Here is a 16,593-nt window from a genome sequence, read left to right on the forward strand (position 1 = left end):
TGAACAATAATAACAAACAAATCAGTTTGTGTTAGTAACTATACACTGACATAGAGTATACCTAATATCCAAATGTAGTCTCACAGAGGACCCCAACTCTGCTTCATGGAAGTCCTCTAGGGTCATGACCTGTCCTAGCGTAGTCTCCATTGCATGGCTCGCCACCTTCAGCACTCACTCCCTGTCCTCTTCCCCTATTCAGTAGCATTAATTTGACCGGCAGACCGGTCTCCTGTGTCTGCGTTTGTGTGGCGGAGGCCGCAGCCTGGCTCGAATCAGCTATGTCCTCTCCTGTCCTCTCAGCTGAATGTAATCTCTGCAACATTGCCCCCCAAGTTTCCGAATCATGTTCAGCATTTTTGTCCATACGAACTGAGCTTAGGCGGCGCTCTTCAGCCATACCCCATTCACACATATCAGTTCACCATTTAACCAGGCGAGGGGGCGCAGGGTAAGGCCAGTGTAGAGCAATATCGTCATCCATGCAGCCACCTCGTGTTGGGCTTTGACGTTTGCAAGTTGTTTTTCTTTAAAGAATGTTTACGAGTGATATACAATGTGACTCCTCATCAATCATTTTTATTATTGCGTGGCCGCAAGGAAGCAAATACACAGCTTAGCTGCCTACATCAGAGCGCCGGCAGAGCGAAAACTACTTAGAATGACACAGCGTTTAGGTCTACATCCCCGAGGACGACCTCGCGATGATGTCAGGCCATAGTTAGTCAGTAAGGCGCCAAGCGAGAGTGCCACTTTTATAAGAAACAGTAACAAAGAAACAAACCCCCCTCCCTCCGCATCAGTTCGAATCAAGTAAGGCCAGTTCATTCTTGTCACCGACCATTGGTCAGACAACTAGGAAGTCAATTCAGGGATGCACCAGGCAGTTCCAGAGGAATGAGATGCAAAACTTGCAGATACTTAGGGCACGCGACTTCTCTCATATCTTTGGTAAGAATCCGCAAAAAAGGAGCCCACAGTTTTGCGAAGTCCTTGCCTTTTCCATCTACACTCAGAGATAACCGCTCCATTGCTAATAGTTGCCAAAGTTTCTGAATCCAATCTCGAGAGTCTGGAATCGTCAGCGATCCCCCAACATGCTAGGAGCACCTGTCGCGCTGCCAACAATGCCATGGCTATTTGCTTACCCTTCAGTGATTTCAGCGGAAAAAACTTAGGATGGGGGAGACCTAACAAGGTGTGCTTGGGAGTACGTGGCAGAGTAATCTGAAATGCTGCATCAATGTCCTCAATGATTGCTGTCCAATAGCGCACCAGTTTGGGGCAGCGCCAAAGTAAATGCACCAGGGTGCCAACAAGACCACACCCCCGCCAGCAGAGGTCTGACTTAGAGCTGTCCCAACTCTTAACGCGCACTGGAGTATAATACCAATGAGTAACCACCTTATAGGCAGATTCCGCCCCTGCCGTGTTGAAGGCAGTATGGTGCACTCTTTAAACAATGTGTTTCCACTCTTTGTGCGATAAGGGCCTCCCTAGGTCAGTTTCCCATTTGACTTGCGCTTTTGTGCGGTGTCTCTTCGCTGGAGTAGTGATCATGGCATAAAGTTTAGAGATGAGTTTACTATCGCCTTTTTTAAACCTCAGCCATTTTTCAAAGGACGTCAGGGGGCGATACATTAGAGTGAAATTATCCGGCCGCGTGACCCAATGTACGACCTGCGAATTAAGGAAGATATCGGACTCCGGCAAATCATAATCCCTACGTAGATGGGGAAAGGGAATCATGCCCCCGAGATCAAACAGGGCACCCACCCTTTTGAAACCCCCTCCCGCAACCGTTGGAAAATCTGGGATGCACATCCAGGCTGAAAGTCGGGGTTATCTACGATGGGGGACAGAGGGGAAGGGAAAGTAGTCCACCCTTTCGGGCCCGCTAATCGGTCTCAAACTTTGAGAGTCGGGGAGGTAACCGGAGAGGAGTACAGCCCCCACGCTCTATGCCGGCGCGGAAGCCAGCTCCCGCCTTATGTTCTGACCCGCTACCATCTGGTCCATACAATTCCAGTGCTTGCTGGATAGAGGTCTGTTCCATTCCGTGATGAAACGGAGACATGTTGCCTGATAGTAGGCGCTCACCATCGGGAAGCCGAGCGCTCCCTGCGCTTTCGGGGAAGTCACATGCGCAAATGCGCGACATGGTTTCTCATTGTCCCATAAGAACTTATTAAGAAGTCCCTGCAGTTTGCGAAGCGCACCTGGTGGCGGGCTCAAAGAAAGCATTTGGAAGATGTAGAGGATGCGCGGTAACACAGTCATCTTCACTGCCGCCAACCTGCCATACCATGCCAGTTTGAGACACAACCAGGCCGCCAGTGCCTTGGTCGTCTGCTCCAGCAACAGGGAGTAATTAAGAGTGGCCGTCCTAGCAATGGAAGAGGTCAGACGAATGCCCAGGTAGGTAATATCCGTGAACACCCACTGGAATTCAAAATCTTGTTGGAGATCCTGTATCTCAGTCTCCGGAATATATAGATTGAGGATTTGCGATTTTGTGAGGTTGACCTTAAACCCCGCTACATTTCCAAAGGTAGAGAGCTCTTTAGTCAAGTACTGCAATGTCGTTCGGGGTTGTGTGAGTGAGAGGATGACATCATCAGCGTACATACTAATTTTATGAACATCAGCTCCAAACTTCAGGCCCGCAATGTCAGGGTTGGAACGGACGCGTTGAGCAAAAGGCTCCATGTAGAGCGCAAATAAGAAAGGGGACAAGGGGCAACCCTGCTGCGTGCCCCGCGCAATAGAAAACAGGGACGACTTGCAGCCGTTGACCCGCACCGCCGTCCTGGGGCAGGTGTAGAGACAACGAACCCAACGGATGAAATTATCTCCGAACACGAATGTACGTAGCACCGCGAATAAATACTCCCAATCAACCCGATCAAAAGCCTTCTCCGTGTCTATTGAGAGCAGAAAGGCCGGAGTATGTGATTGGTGAATAAGATCAATGAGGTGCAATAGTCTTAGTATTATCCCCGCCTCGTCGGGATAAAGCCGGACTGATCCGGGTCTACAATGTTATCCATGAGGGGATTAAGTCGGGAGGCTAACACACCCGCAAACAACTTTGCGTCAATATTAAGGAGTGAGATCAGTCTGTACGACCCACACTCCTCTGGATCTTTCCCGGGTTTTAGAATTACAGAGATGGCCGCCTCAGACATGGAAGGCGTCACCTCCCCAGTGTCTAGGAAAGAGTTAAAAAGCTTTGTTAAAAGGGTAGCCAGCTCTACACAAAATAGCTTGTAGAACAGGGCTGAAAAGCCATCCGGGCCTGGTGACTTAGCCACTTTGAGCCGCGCTATTGCCGATATCACCTCTTCGAGACGAATAGGGGAGTCCAAATCGTCAGCCGACGTTTTGAGTAAGGGGGTGATATTACAGGAGGCCAAATATTCCCCTGGGTCATGCAAAGGGATGTCCTCCTTCGAATAAAGGCGTTCGTAAAACTGACGAAAAGTATTGGCAATCAGGGCATCCGTGGTATGTTCTACTGCATACTGACCCCGTATGACAGGGATTGCGGTCATCTGTCCCTGCGCCCGTAATCTATGAGCGAGCATCCTCTCAGATTTATCCTCACTGAAGTAGAATTTTTTGCCGGAGCCGCAGGAGCGCATGCTCGGCCCTATCCAGATGTTTCAGCATACGGCGCCGCGTTTCAAATTCCCTCCACACTCTCGGGCCCCCGTGTGCTTGTGAACTGCCTCTAATTCACCAACCTCCTTTTCTAGCTCAGCTCCCTTTCTTTTGCGAAGTCACGCGAAAGATGCCACAACCGCGATAAACCCACACCCCCCCCCCTCCCCCCCCCCCCCTCTGTACTACTAGCTTCAAGGCCTCCCAAACTGACGTGAGGGGTGTCTCACCCTGATCTTAGCGATGTAATGTTTTATAATGTCCCGAATCCGTTGAATGACGTCGTCCGAGTGAAGGAGGGAATCACGAAGACACCAGCCCGGAGGAGTAGACCGCGCGCAGGAAGTTGGACTGAAATGAGGGCATGCTCTGAGAGGGATCGAGGAGTAATGTCCGCAATGCACAAGTGAGGGAAAAGAGATGAAGAGGCTAGAAAGTGGTCAAGACGCGCATATGTTTTGTGTGCCGCTGAAAAGTATGTATAGTCGAGCTCCTTCGGGTGCTCCATTCGCCACACATTCCGTAATCAGAGAGCCATTGTTTCCCAGCTCGGGACAATGCCCCGGTCTGATTGGATCGCTTCCCCGACCTATCCAACTCCGGATCCATCACCACATTTGAGTCTCCCCCAATCAGAAGCGCCGAATCAGGAGATGCAAGAGCCTCCGACAGGGCTAAGCGCGAAAAGGGTTCTTGTCGCTCATTCAGGGCATATAAGGACCCAACCGTAAAATGCATATCCCCCCATTGCACCCTGACTGCCAAGAAACAACCCTTCAGTTCTGCTATCGTAGAAACTAATTTGCATTGTGAACGTGCACTAAAGAGGATCGCCACCCCATTTTGTTTGGACTGGCCCGAAGACCAAAACTGTTGTGGGAAGCACCTATCCCTCATACGCTTGGTGTCTTTAGGCAAAAGGTGGGTTTCTTGTAGCAAACAAATATCCCCCCCCCATCATTTTCTAAAAGGGAGAGTATTGCCAACCGCTTGACAGGACTATTCAGCCCCCGTACATTCAAGCTGACAATGTTCAGGTCCCTACTCATCGGAACAGTGAAGGAGAGAATATCCATGTACTGACCCCATACCACCGAGATCAACTCTAATGAAGGTCATTCCCTCAAACCGGGCTACTGGCTTATCGCGTTCGTGAACTGATGCGGAGCCCCAAAAGAACACCCAAAAATATCCCCATTCAACAGCATAAAAAAACCCTGAAAAAGACATACCAGAAAGAAAACAAGAAAACATGACAAAAGTTTGTCGTAGTGACCAATATCCAGGGGAGCGTGGCACAGGTCCATCCGCCCCAAGATTGACATGCCTATCACACTGATGACAAGAGGAAGGCAACACCGTGTACTGTCGAGGACCCCCCTCCCTCCGACGCCAATAGTAGTATTCAGATGAATGCCAAGTACTTCAAGGTGTCGCGGGGTGTCTGTAACCTGTGCAACTGAAGAGAGGGCTGCTTCTCTTTCCAGCTTACTAGCAGCCATGTCAGGGGCAGGGCTCGGCATCTTCCCCCCAACTCGCTGCCAGTCAGAGGAGCGACGTCGTCTGCGAGTGAGCGGTGAAGTATCTTCTGCCCCGGATGGGGGCCCCTCCAATCCCAACTTGTCATACGCCTCCGCAAGGGATCGGGAGGCGGAACGGATGGCCCCAGGAGTAAGGAATCTTCTGTTCCCGGAGATGATTGGTAATGGGTTTAAAGTCTCTGCGTTTAAGCAGTGTGGAAGCCGCTAAGTCTTGGTAAAGCGTAGGCTGGTGGCCGCGGAATTGCACTTGGTGGTGATCTCTACCCCTGCGCAGGATACGCTCCTTCAGTTGGAAATTATGTACAAAGACGAGTATGACTGGAGGGGGGGCCTTAGCACTACGCGGAAGGCCTACACGGTGGGCACGGTCCATTTGTATCTCCCGCACCTCGTCATCCCCAAGAATCTGCAGGAACAAGGCATGAACATAGGCACGGAGCTCATCACCCTTACCCTTCCACGGAACCGCCCGGATCCGGATGTTATTACGCCTGGAGCGATTCTCCAAGTCCTCCGCGTGGGCTTGCAATTCTATGTTCTGCTTCTGGAGGCGCAGCATCTCCTGCTGTAGCTGATGGAGATCATCCTCCCTGCTTAGGTCGTGCTCCTCCAACGTCGCCACTCTGTCCCCAATTCCATCAACATCACGCCGGACTTCACGCTGATCCGCAGAAAGCTGTGAACGGAGGTCCTAAATGTCCTCCTTGATAGTGGAAAAGAGCTCAATCATAAAGGCCTTAGTCGCCGGTGCATCCCCCTCATCCACCAGCGCCGATCCAGCGGCAGTTTGTGGCGTGGCGTGTCCTGCTGTTTTCTGTAGAAGATCTTTCAGAGGCTTGTCTCTCTTTCCCCTAGTCAGTGACATAGTGATCACAGGCGAACGCCGCGGGACATCCACGTGCCCCTTTCCACGAAGACGGGTAGCAGGCCAGAACACACACGACCACCAAGCCCACTGCAACAAGTCCAACGACCTTCTTCAGTGTACTGCGGCGCGCAGGAGGGCACACCCCCGCAGCTCCTCACCACCGGCCTGCTCTACTTACACACTCCGTGCTGTCCGCCGGTCCCGGGCAGCACCGCTCACCCCCAGCAGCATGCCCTCCGGTCTGTCAGCGGAGGATTGACAAGGGGAGTATTGTGAAGCAGCGGGCAGCCAGGTCCAGAGGCCCGCACAGGAGACAGCACCCCGGAAAAGCTAGGGCCACAAAAACTACCACCTCACTACCAGCACCTTCAGGGATGAGCACCGGCAGGAGGACAGGGTGCTGCAGCCACCTAGTCACTGATGCACAGCCCGCCCCGTGACCTCTGACACAACAAGGGAGCAGCCGATAGGATCCACCGGGGCAAGGACTCGCTGCACACACGTACTATTGTCCAGTGGGAGGCATAGGTGTATCGTCAGGCACTCAATGCACCATCAAAAGCATTGCCTTCTTAGTTCAGGAGAGAGGTGGCAATAAAAGTGCTCATGGAAACATGCAGAAATCCCCATGCAGGCTGACACCAACAGACATTCCCCTTCCTGGGGACAGACTTCCCAGCTGCACCACTCCCGTTAAACCCAGCCGCTATTGTGAAACCAGCGCGCAGCACCGGCAACGCTGCAGCACTCCCCCTTTATGCTCCCAGGCACCAGCAGTAGCCCTGACCGGGCCGACTCACCGTCCGCCGATCAGCGGACCGAGCCTTGACTCCGTATCGAGCGCTCCACACTCCCGGCTCGCCGCCTCTCACCTGTGGGTCTCCTGGGGGATTGCCGCTACATTCACGCTGCCGCTCTCAGCTACCTCACAAGCTCAGGAACCCTCGTGGTGATCGGGGATTCGGGGCAGGAACTTCCGCACAGCCCGGGTACAGGCCCTTGTTAAGAGGCTCTGCCGGCCGCCATCTTCTGGGAAGATCGAGTGGGTCGTCCCCCAGCCACCTTAAAATGGCGCCGCCTCCAGATCGCGTCCCACCGCGATCATGCCAATTCCGCCCCCGGCCAGTGCAGCAAGTCACATCGGGGGGTACCTGCGAGCACCGCGTAGAGCTCCAGCGCCGGCAGCCCCAGGGAGCAAGGCTGTCTACTCCTCCACTCAGCGGCCCGACCGGCCGGCCAGCCAGCTCCCCCCAGGCCGCAGCGACACAGGGGCCGGGAAAGCACCGATCTGCAGGAAAAGGCCCCAGAATCTCAAAACGGAGCCCGCCACTGAGTCCAGGACACCGTTGCTATGCAGCGCATCCGCCGGTAAGTGCAGATGGGTGCCCGAACGGGCGATAAAACAAAGCGAAGTCGTGGTGGCGCCGAAGGGATAGGGACCCACGTCCTATCTCGCCACCATCTTAGCCATGCCCATCCATGGTTTTTTTACCCTCTGTTGGGTTTAGATGTGCAAGTTGGCTCCAAATTTAGTGTGTTCCTCATGCATCGAGTCCTGTTGGTGCCCTGCTTCATTTATTATTGATACTGGGAAATATCTTTCAGCAGAAGACCAGCGGAGCCTCCATTCTTGGCCACCAGCGTCGGAGCCTAGCCACTCTTCATCCGAGAATCACCCACTATGATAGAAAGAACACTGTTCCAATACTGTCCTCAATCCCACACTAAGTATATGTGGACGGGCCGCAACAAGGTCTGTAATCTTTGCAGATCGTCTGATCACGACTTCGCCAACTACCTTTCATGCCTAGCCTTCTTCTGATAGAAAACATTTCTGTACTGACAGGAATGTTGGTTGATGTGCACCATGCAGCAGCAAGACCTGTTGGGGATCACTAACATCTTCTGGGGAAAGGAGGAAGATCCCTTTAGCACTAATGCAGAGGTAGAGGCTGGACTATCAGGGCTCATCCTCGCCCATTAACCCACAGCCGCTTAGGGGAATCCGAGGAAAGTCATTTGCCGGAGATAGCCTGCCATAGAAGCCTGGCCCTCAGATGAAAACCACTCCGAGAACTGCTGGCACATCAGTTTTAATGCAGATGTAGAGTGCCACTCCCAAGAAAGTACGGCATTGAGCCACTAGCACACTGGTAGAGACCAGCTCACACAAGGGCCACCACTCTCCATTGAGTCAAAGGGTGCCAAGCCTTCCACAAAGGCTGATCACATTCAATCCTCAACTCCAGCAAAGAAGGCCTCTTCAGCTCTAAAACCACCTGGGGTTGCCGCATATGCTTTCATTTAGACTCCCTACTGCCTTAAACTCGCTATGCGACAAACAATCCAACATAGAACCAGTGCCCATGCTCAGTGTATATCGAGAGAAGGAGTTACACTGCATCTCGTGACTCAACATACTTAAAAGAAAAATAACTTGCAGAGATGTCAAAACCCAGTATATATAAAAGGAGCAAATGAGTGAAAAAAGTATGGCCTAGTACCTCAGCATTTAGTGTAAAGCCAGCTGACGTGTCAATTTCCCAACTAATTGAGGACCTGCCCTTGTCATCAACCTTTGCGTCAGAAGCGGGTAATGTAATTTACAATAGCGAAAAATGCCGGCGGTGTCCTTATAATGTGGACAACCTAATACACAGCAGGTTCGGAGACCAGCTTCTATCCTTGTTAAAATGCCAATACTAAACAATGTTTAGGTTTAAAAATCGAATCCAGCATAGTAGAAAAAGTTGGGTTCAGGGACTAGACAGATATAGATTATAGGGAATAAAATAAAATTCTTTAGCTTTGCTTAGTAGAGGGCAAGTACCAGAAAAAGCAACATCTAAGTCATGATGAGTTACTTAAAACTTTTGGTAGGATTGCATGCCTTATTAGGTCAAGCCTAGGCAGTGTGCATGCGCGGTCTGCAAGACCTGCTGTAATCAATATACGGAGTGTAATCCCGCCTGCTGCTTGCCGTTGGTTCACTCCTGCATCGCTCTTCTTTGCTGGGTCCTCATTGGTTGGTGCTCCAGATACAGCTCTTCTGTTTTTTGCTCAGGAGCACTGGCCAACTACAGTTTCCGTACGATGTAGGTGTTGATATGTTCCTAAGGGGACTTCTTTTATTTCCTGCTCATGTTAGAAGATGTTTGGTTTTTGTTTCAGTGCCCCTTTTCAGCACTAAGGTTTAGCTTGTTATGAGAGCCCTGTAGTTTGTGTTTGCGCAGTGCATTATTGTCTCTGCTGAGGCTGGGCTCTGAACTTGCCTGCTTGTCACCAGCCGCGTGTCCTCCTCCTTCCTAGAAGAGTCGCCTATCCCATCCCTGCTACTGCTGATGTGGGTTGTACTTCTGTTGTAACTGCTGCTGGAGTGGTACGAGCTACCGGTGGAGTTCACCAGGTGGGTTCTGCTCACCACCCTCAGTCCCGGGTGGCTCTCAGAGGCATGGGTGGAAGTGGGGCAGGTGGAGCCGGAGAAGAGTGTACCTGGCCTCCACCGCGGCTGCAGAGGTGGCATTGCTGGGCAGGTAATTTCTTGCGGTCTCAGTGGCACTAAAGGGGTGGGAGGTTGCCTGCCCCATGCTCAGTTCCATACCATTGTATACGTAGCTGTAACAACTGCAATGCATGCCTACTGGCTCCCTGCACAGCTTGCTCACCAATCTGGAGTCTCCATAATTGTGGATCGGGTAGTCTTGGACATTGGAATAGCGGCAGCAAAATAAGTTTACAAAATAAGAGCTCATTTGTTTTTTTTCTATGTCTGGTTGATTTGTGGCTCATTGGTCCTTTTTTTAAATTTATTTTTTTAAGGTGATTTATAAAGCACGCGATTACCAAATAGGTGTCCTGGCGCTGACTACTTCTCCCAGGATAGGGCCAGGGCAGCGAGAGTTAGTTAAAAAAAAGCCAAGTCTTCAAGGCCTATCTGAAGCTTAGCAGATTGTTGGCGTCTCTCAAGTGAAAAGGCAATTTATTCCATAATTTGGCAGCGCCGGAAGAGAAACTGCGCCCGACCCATCGGGCTTTTTTTATAGAGGGGGCTGCGATCAATTTAGCTTCTGAAGATCGGAGCAGGCGCGATGGGGAGTACCATTGAAATTGTCTTTTAAGATGGTCCGGCCCCTCTCCATGTAACGCTTTAAAAACCAAGCAAAGAGCTTTAAACTGAACCCTGTTCCCAACCGGGAGCCAGTGCAGTTTTTTTTATCACATTAGAGATAGGAGCAAATTTGGGGGTACCTGTAAGCATCTGAAGCTTGTGCAACAGATTTTGCTGTAAATTTAAATAAAGGCTATTACAGTAGTCCAACCTAGATAAGACCAAGGCCGTGACCACAGTTTTACGGCAGTCTAGCGGCAGCAGAATCAGGATTTTTTTCAATGTTCTTAGGATGTGCCCTGTTTTAGAAGCTACCGCCTTGACCTGGGCAGACATAGATAGTTTTCCATCTAACAGGATCCCCAAATTTTTGACCTTCTCAACTGGGGTAGGGAGAGACCCCAGTGAAGGCGGCCACCAGGAGGGCGTCCAAAAGTTAGGGTTGTTTCCAAACAACATCACCTCGGTTTTATCCGAGTTCAACCTCAGGCAATTACCTGCCATCCATCGACCTACTTCCGTCATACATGACTGGAAATGAAGATCCAACCCCATCTCCCTACCCGGCAGTAGAGATACCACAATTTGTGTGTCGTCTGCATACGCGGTGATCCCAAACCCGTAGCGACTAATGATAGGCGCCAGGGTAGCAACGTACACATTAAAGAGGGTCGGGCTAAGCGATGACCCCTGCGGGACGCCACATGGTAAGGAGAAGGGTTGTGAATGAAATTTGCCAAGTGCGACTATCTGACTTCTGTCAGAGAGAAATGAGTTAAGTAACTCCCAGGCTTTCCCTTGAACCCCGCATTTCCTTAAACGGTCCATTAAAAGCCCATGATGGACCGTATCGAATGCGGCTGAAAGGTCTAAAAGGATCAGGGATGCCCTGCCTCCCTGATCTACTGCTGATCTGATTTCTTCCGTCGCTTTAATCAAAGCAGACTCAGTGCTATGACCTTCCCTGAAGCCGTATTGGGACGGATCAAGCTTATGGGTTTTCTTTAGAAAGGCACTGGGTTGTCTGTTCATTACCTTTTCAACCAGCTTGGCAGGGAGAGGCAGGCGGGAAATAGGCCGAAAATTATTCGGATCAAGAGGGTCCAAACTGTTTTTTTTTTAACAGAGGTAGTATGGAGGCCTTCCTCCATTGTTTCGGAAACTGACCGCCTTCAAACATCCCGTTAAAAATGGGGGTGAGATAACAAGCAATAGGGAGAGGGACCATTTTAATAATTTTCAAAGGGCATGGGTCCAGTGGTGAACCAGATTTCGCATCTGTTAGAAGCTCCATTGTGTCCTGCACGGTTAGTGATTTAAAAACCTCCAAGGTCTCTGCCGGAGAATCAACATCTCCCGCTTCAGTAATTGCCTCCAAGGCATCCTTTATAGGATCACAGAGGCTTGAAAAAATATTAGTAACCTTAGTTTGAAAGAACGAAGCGATCTCTGGGCAGAGCTCCGGGCTGGACTGGATAGTAGCTGGCCTAAGAGTGGTCAATTTGGAAACAGTGTGAAACAGCTCTTTAGAAGAGTTTTTTGCTAACTCTATTTGGGCTGCATAGTATTTCTGTTTGGCCAGCCGTACCGTTTGTTTATAAGTATACAAACTTGCTTTGTATATCCGCTTCTCTTTATCGAGATAGCCCTTCCTTCAGTTACGCTCCAATCGTTTGCAAGTGCATTTTTGCAGTTTTATCTCCTCAGAGTACCAGGGGGGCGAGGGGACAACTCTTTTAGGCATAATAGATTTAGGTGGGGCTAGTTCTTTGCAAGCCTGCGAAAGCCATCTTGTATATGAGGCTCCTGCCTCCTCCGTTCCACCCGATCTAAGGGCTGCTGAAGAGGTCAGTACCTTAAGCAGGCTCCCCGCCTCCACCCTATTCCATGCTCTAGTTTCAATTTGTTCTATTGAATCACTACCGTTAGGCTTTCGACTCTTCACGTTGAGATTAAAGAGGGCCGCGGCGTGATCCGACCAAACCAAAGGCAGAAGGCCCACGAAGGACAGACCTGGAAAGTTGGAAAAAACCCCATCCAAGGTGTGGCCCATTTTGTGTGTCAATAGCACCCTTGCACAATTTATGAATTATTATGGAAATGACTGAGACATGTAGTTGCTTCTCTCCTACGTAGGTGCCGGAATATGGGGTGTGGCTCGTAGTCACGTGCTGTTGTTATCCAGTTATAAATCCTGCCTAAGTACTTTGAGAGGTAAACTCGTGCAGTGTAGAGTGGGAAGCGAGAGGCTGCTGAGTGCGGGAAGCCAGGCGGATTTTCCTTTCCCTCTTTTTGCCCTAGTGAAGCATTGTTGAAGGGGCCGGGTCAAATTGAGGTTACTTCCCATTATAGGAAAAATTACAGCATTGCACTTTGAGTATCATTTGGGGCAGTCAAATGCGCTGCCTGTCAGCTGCAATGTGAAAATAAGAGGTGCAAATAAATCATTCTGCTAATATGTTTAGTTGTTTTTGCGGTATTGGTAGCAACAAACAATTCTACTGCCTTTATTTCCTATAAATAGGCATACATACATAAATAAATATATAGTGCATAAATGTGCATGCATCCATTCAGAAAAAGTATTTACACTAGTATGTCACGCTTTATATAAGGGAAAATACGTAACAGTTTATTGCGAATAATGTCCCAATCTGTTTTACAGCTGAATAGAAAAACCAAGGTCTTTATACTGATATATACACCCGCACAGGAGGTCACCCACTGCATCCAGGGTTAGACCAGACCGCTGCACTTCTGGTCGCCGCGGTCATTGCTGACACAGAGTCAATCAGAATCATTCTAGTAGCTCACTAATATTCTACTACACGTTTCCCAGGAGCACACTGGAGTTAATTTCCTCCAGTAAGCACAGGGAACATGATTATACATTTTCTGCTCCAGCCAAACATTCTTGGATCTTGTAAACACTGCTTCTCTTCCAGGGGATACTCATCAATAGTCATAAGCACTGAATAGTAGTCCCGCCCATGTGCGGGGACCCCGGAGCAATGACAAATTTTACATATATATATATATATATATATATATATATATACATACATACACACACACACACATACATATATATATATACACACACATACATATATATATATACACACACACACATACATATATACACACACACACACACATATATATACACACACACACACACATACATATGCACACACATATATATATATTCACTGAAAAAACCATAGGTTTCACACACGTTATAGTTAGGAATTATCATTTACAAAACCTTGCAAATTCACTTAAAAAACCATAGGTTTCACACATGTTATAGTTAGCTGTACATTTCACTCGTAAAAAACCAATGAAATTCCACGTTATAGTTAGATCAGGTAACTATAACTTGCGCGCCCACAATAAACTGCTGATGACGTCACATATTACATCACTCATGACATGGTCAGTGACATCACTCATGACATCAATGATGACATCTGAAATTACACATTGTGGATTGCGGTCGCGCAAGTTATAGTTACCTGATCTAACTATAACGTGGAATTTCATTGGTTTTTTACGAGTGAAATGTACAGCTAACTATAACATGTGTGAAACCTATGGTTTTTTAAGTGAATTTGCAAGGTTTTGTAAATGATAATTCCTAACTATAACGTGTGTGAAACCTATGGTTTTTTCAGTGAATTTGTACGGTTTTTTAAATGCTAAGTTATGTATTTATTTATTTATTTTTTTCTGATTTTTCACTGTGCGCACACCCCGCGCGCACGGTGCACTTCGCGCACCGTGCGCGCGCTGTGGGCGCTCGGTGCGCTTCGCGCACCGAGTGTTGTAAATTGCAACTTCGATGTGATTAAGCATTTACTAAAGACATGAATTCTCCTTCCTTACATATGTTCCTTTTGTTATGTTGACTGAAGTCTGGACTCCATTTTGTATTGTCATGTCTCCACGTGCTCAGCACGAGAAGAGTCTTATCTTTGTGTTAGTTGCTCTTGTAATCTGCCTAGTAACAGTCTATAAATAGTTTCTTTGTCCGTCTGGCGCATGCCCAGACTTGACCACATCTGTTATCAGTTAGTCCTTGCTTGACCATGTTTTCGCGGGCTTAAGGAGTATGTCAGCTCCGCCCACATATCGATCTTGTATTGCAAATGTCCATAAAAGGTAACATTTCTTGTCTCATGTCGTATCCTCCCACTTATGAGCCCCTCTGTTGTGTATAAAAGGGGACCATGTATGCAAGTTCTTTGTGCTACTCTATGCAATACTGAAGGGTATTGTATGGATTGTAGGACCACCCTTAAGGGTTAATAAACCGTGTCTTTGTACTTTGCAGTTTCCGTGCCAACTTCCTTATAGGCTTCTTTACAGGAGAGCGAACCCTTGTGTCCTGCGGGCCTAGCTGGGGCCTGTACTCATCAATTGGCGCCCGTCACGTGGGGCTCATCGGCGACTCGGATGCTCGAAGGATTGGTCGCGACGAAGGTGAGGAATTTGGCCGGGGATGTGATCACTGCCAGAGGCACTTTAGTCCTGGCATCCCGAGGTTTTTCTTCCTTCCCTTCCGAGCTGACCATCTGGGTGGCGCCGGTCCTCGACTGAGACCTCTTCTGTCGGTTCTGCCGTGACAGCCGTTTGGGCGAATTTCGGAGCTTGGCAGTTGGAATCTGGACTCTTGATTGGTAAGAACCGTTGTACGGTACTTGCTCCGAGTTTTTTGAAGCCTGGGTTGGCTATTTGAGTTTGATTTGTGATGACCGGTCATATCTTGTATTGATTATTGTGAGAATATATGCGTTGCAACACATATAGGCAGGTAATGTGGAGATATTTCTCCGGAACTGTGTAACTTTGAACAGCACAACGTTTAAGTGCCATTTTTTTGATAATACTGCATATTCTGCATTATTTTTGAGCATGCCTGCTTTTAGCGCACTCCGTAAGTGGTGCTGCTGCTTTGGAAACCGGTTAAACCTCGAGGAATCTGCTCCAGCTCCCCCAGAGGGGACTCCTAATAGGGATATGTATGTGAAGCATGGTCTTTCCTCCATAATGTACAGCACAGTATGGAGGAAATATACCAAGAAGGATCCTGAGTTACGGTGGCCGTTGTATGGGTCGTTTGATATACGTAAGATTGAGTATGTGGAACAGTGTATGTGTAAACGGCGTGCGCGGCAAGACATGTTTGAATGTGTGCGACTATGGGTGAAGGAAGTGCGTGAGCGAGAGAAACGCGAGAAAGCGCTGTTTGACAAAGAGCAACGAAAGAATGATCATGTGAGAGCGCAGGAAGCAAAGCGTCGGGAGGAAAGAGAACAGACGGAGAAACAAGAGAAAGAACATAGGTTACAAGTCTCGGGTCAATATGCTGTTCGTCAGCCACTCTATCCTGTCCTTAATAATCATGACGATGATTTTTATTTATTAGATCGTTCTCCACCTCCTTATGTCGGCGCGTCTGCCCCGAGGCCACAAGATTCTGGATCGGGTTCGAGTAAGGTAGACACGCGGTCCATGTTATCGGCTGAGCGAATGGGTGAGCTTCGGCAGGTTTCTTATCGTGCATGTAAGGGCAAGTTATCCCTTGATGAACTGTTGGCTTCTTGGGAGTCGTGGCAGGATAGAGAAAGGTTGTATTTTTTGGGACACTTTTCTGATGAAGTGATTGGTGCCTTTCGGAAATATTCCAGCGTCTTTGAACCTGACGATGTGGTATTGGATGCTAAAGCATTGCGTAATGGTGTTTTCTCTCCCTCTAAGGCGCCTGAAGCAGTTCGGCGACTGTTTGCGTTGCGGGATGCGGCAGCAGACCTTAAAGAGAAAGCGCGCCAACATCTTGAGGAGGAAAGGCGGTCGGATTCGCGTACTGGAGGCGGCCATTCATCCATCTCTCAATCAGATAAGAGCGATCCAGTGCATGCTAAACCAATGCGCGAGGCGGCGCCTTTGTATGTTCCTCCTAAAGGAGCGGGGACTAGCTCGGATATTACCTCCGCCGATGCTAAGGGATATTTTGTGTATAATTGGGTTTATACTCCCTGGCACAGGGCTGACGTCATGGCATTAAAGAATGCGTTGCCTGATCCCCGCAAGAATCCAGCGGCCTTTTACGAAGAAGTCGAGGGGGCCTTGAATTCTTGTATTATGACCTTAGCGGATATAGATTTTCTTTGGGCTTATTCTACCACCAGATATGTGGCGATCCGTGCGGAAGGTAGATGATGTTGCCACTTTTAAGGCTCGATGGTCTGAACTTGAGGATGAGGATAGGGAGAGAAAGCCTGCGCAGAAACCACCTCAGATTATTTTAGATCTCCCCGCTGCTATTTTGACTAAGTTGAAGACCATCATTCCCCCTAAAAAGATTGACTGGAATATGCTAGCCTCGTGTAAGCAGAAAGCCGATGAAT

General features: G+C 49.0%; 1 protein-coding gene and 1 pseudogene across 4 annotated transcripts in view; one reads left to right on the forward strand and one right to left on the reverse strand.

Annotated features, from left to right (window-relative positions):
• The window catches only part of LOC146871954 (microtubule-associated protein tau-like), a 1,902,682-nt gene that overhangs the window by 1,330,254 nt on the left and 555,835 nt on the right, over positions 1 to 16,593 (forward strand). The window lies entirely within an intron of this gene.
• Positions 9,266 to 9,824, reverse strand: LOC146871960 (homeobox protein Hox-A5 pseudogene; annotated as a pseudogene).

The sequence above is a fragment of the Triturus cristatus genome, chromosome 1_1, assembly GCF_964204655.1.
Source record: "Triturus cristatus chromosome 1_1, aTriCri1.1, whole genome shotgun sequence".
Taxonomy (NCBI): Eukaryota; Metazoa; Chordata; class Amphibia; order Caudata; family Salamandridae; genus Triturus; species Triturus cristatus.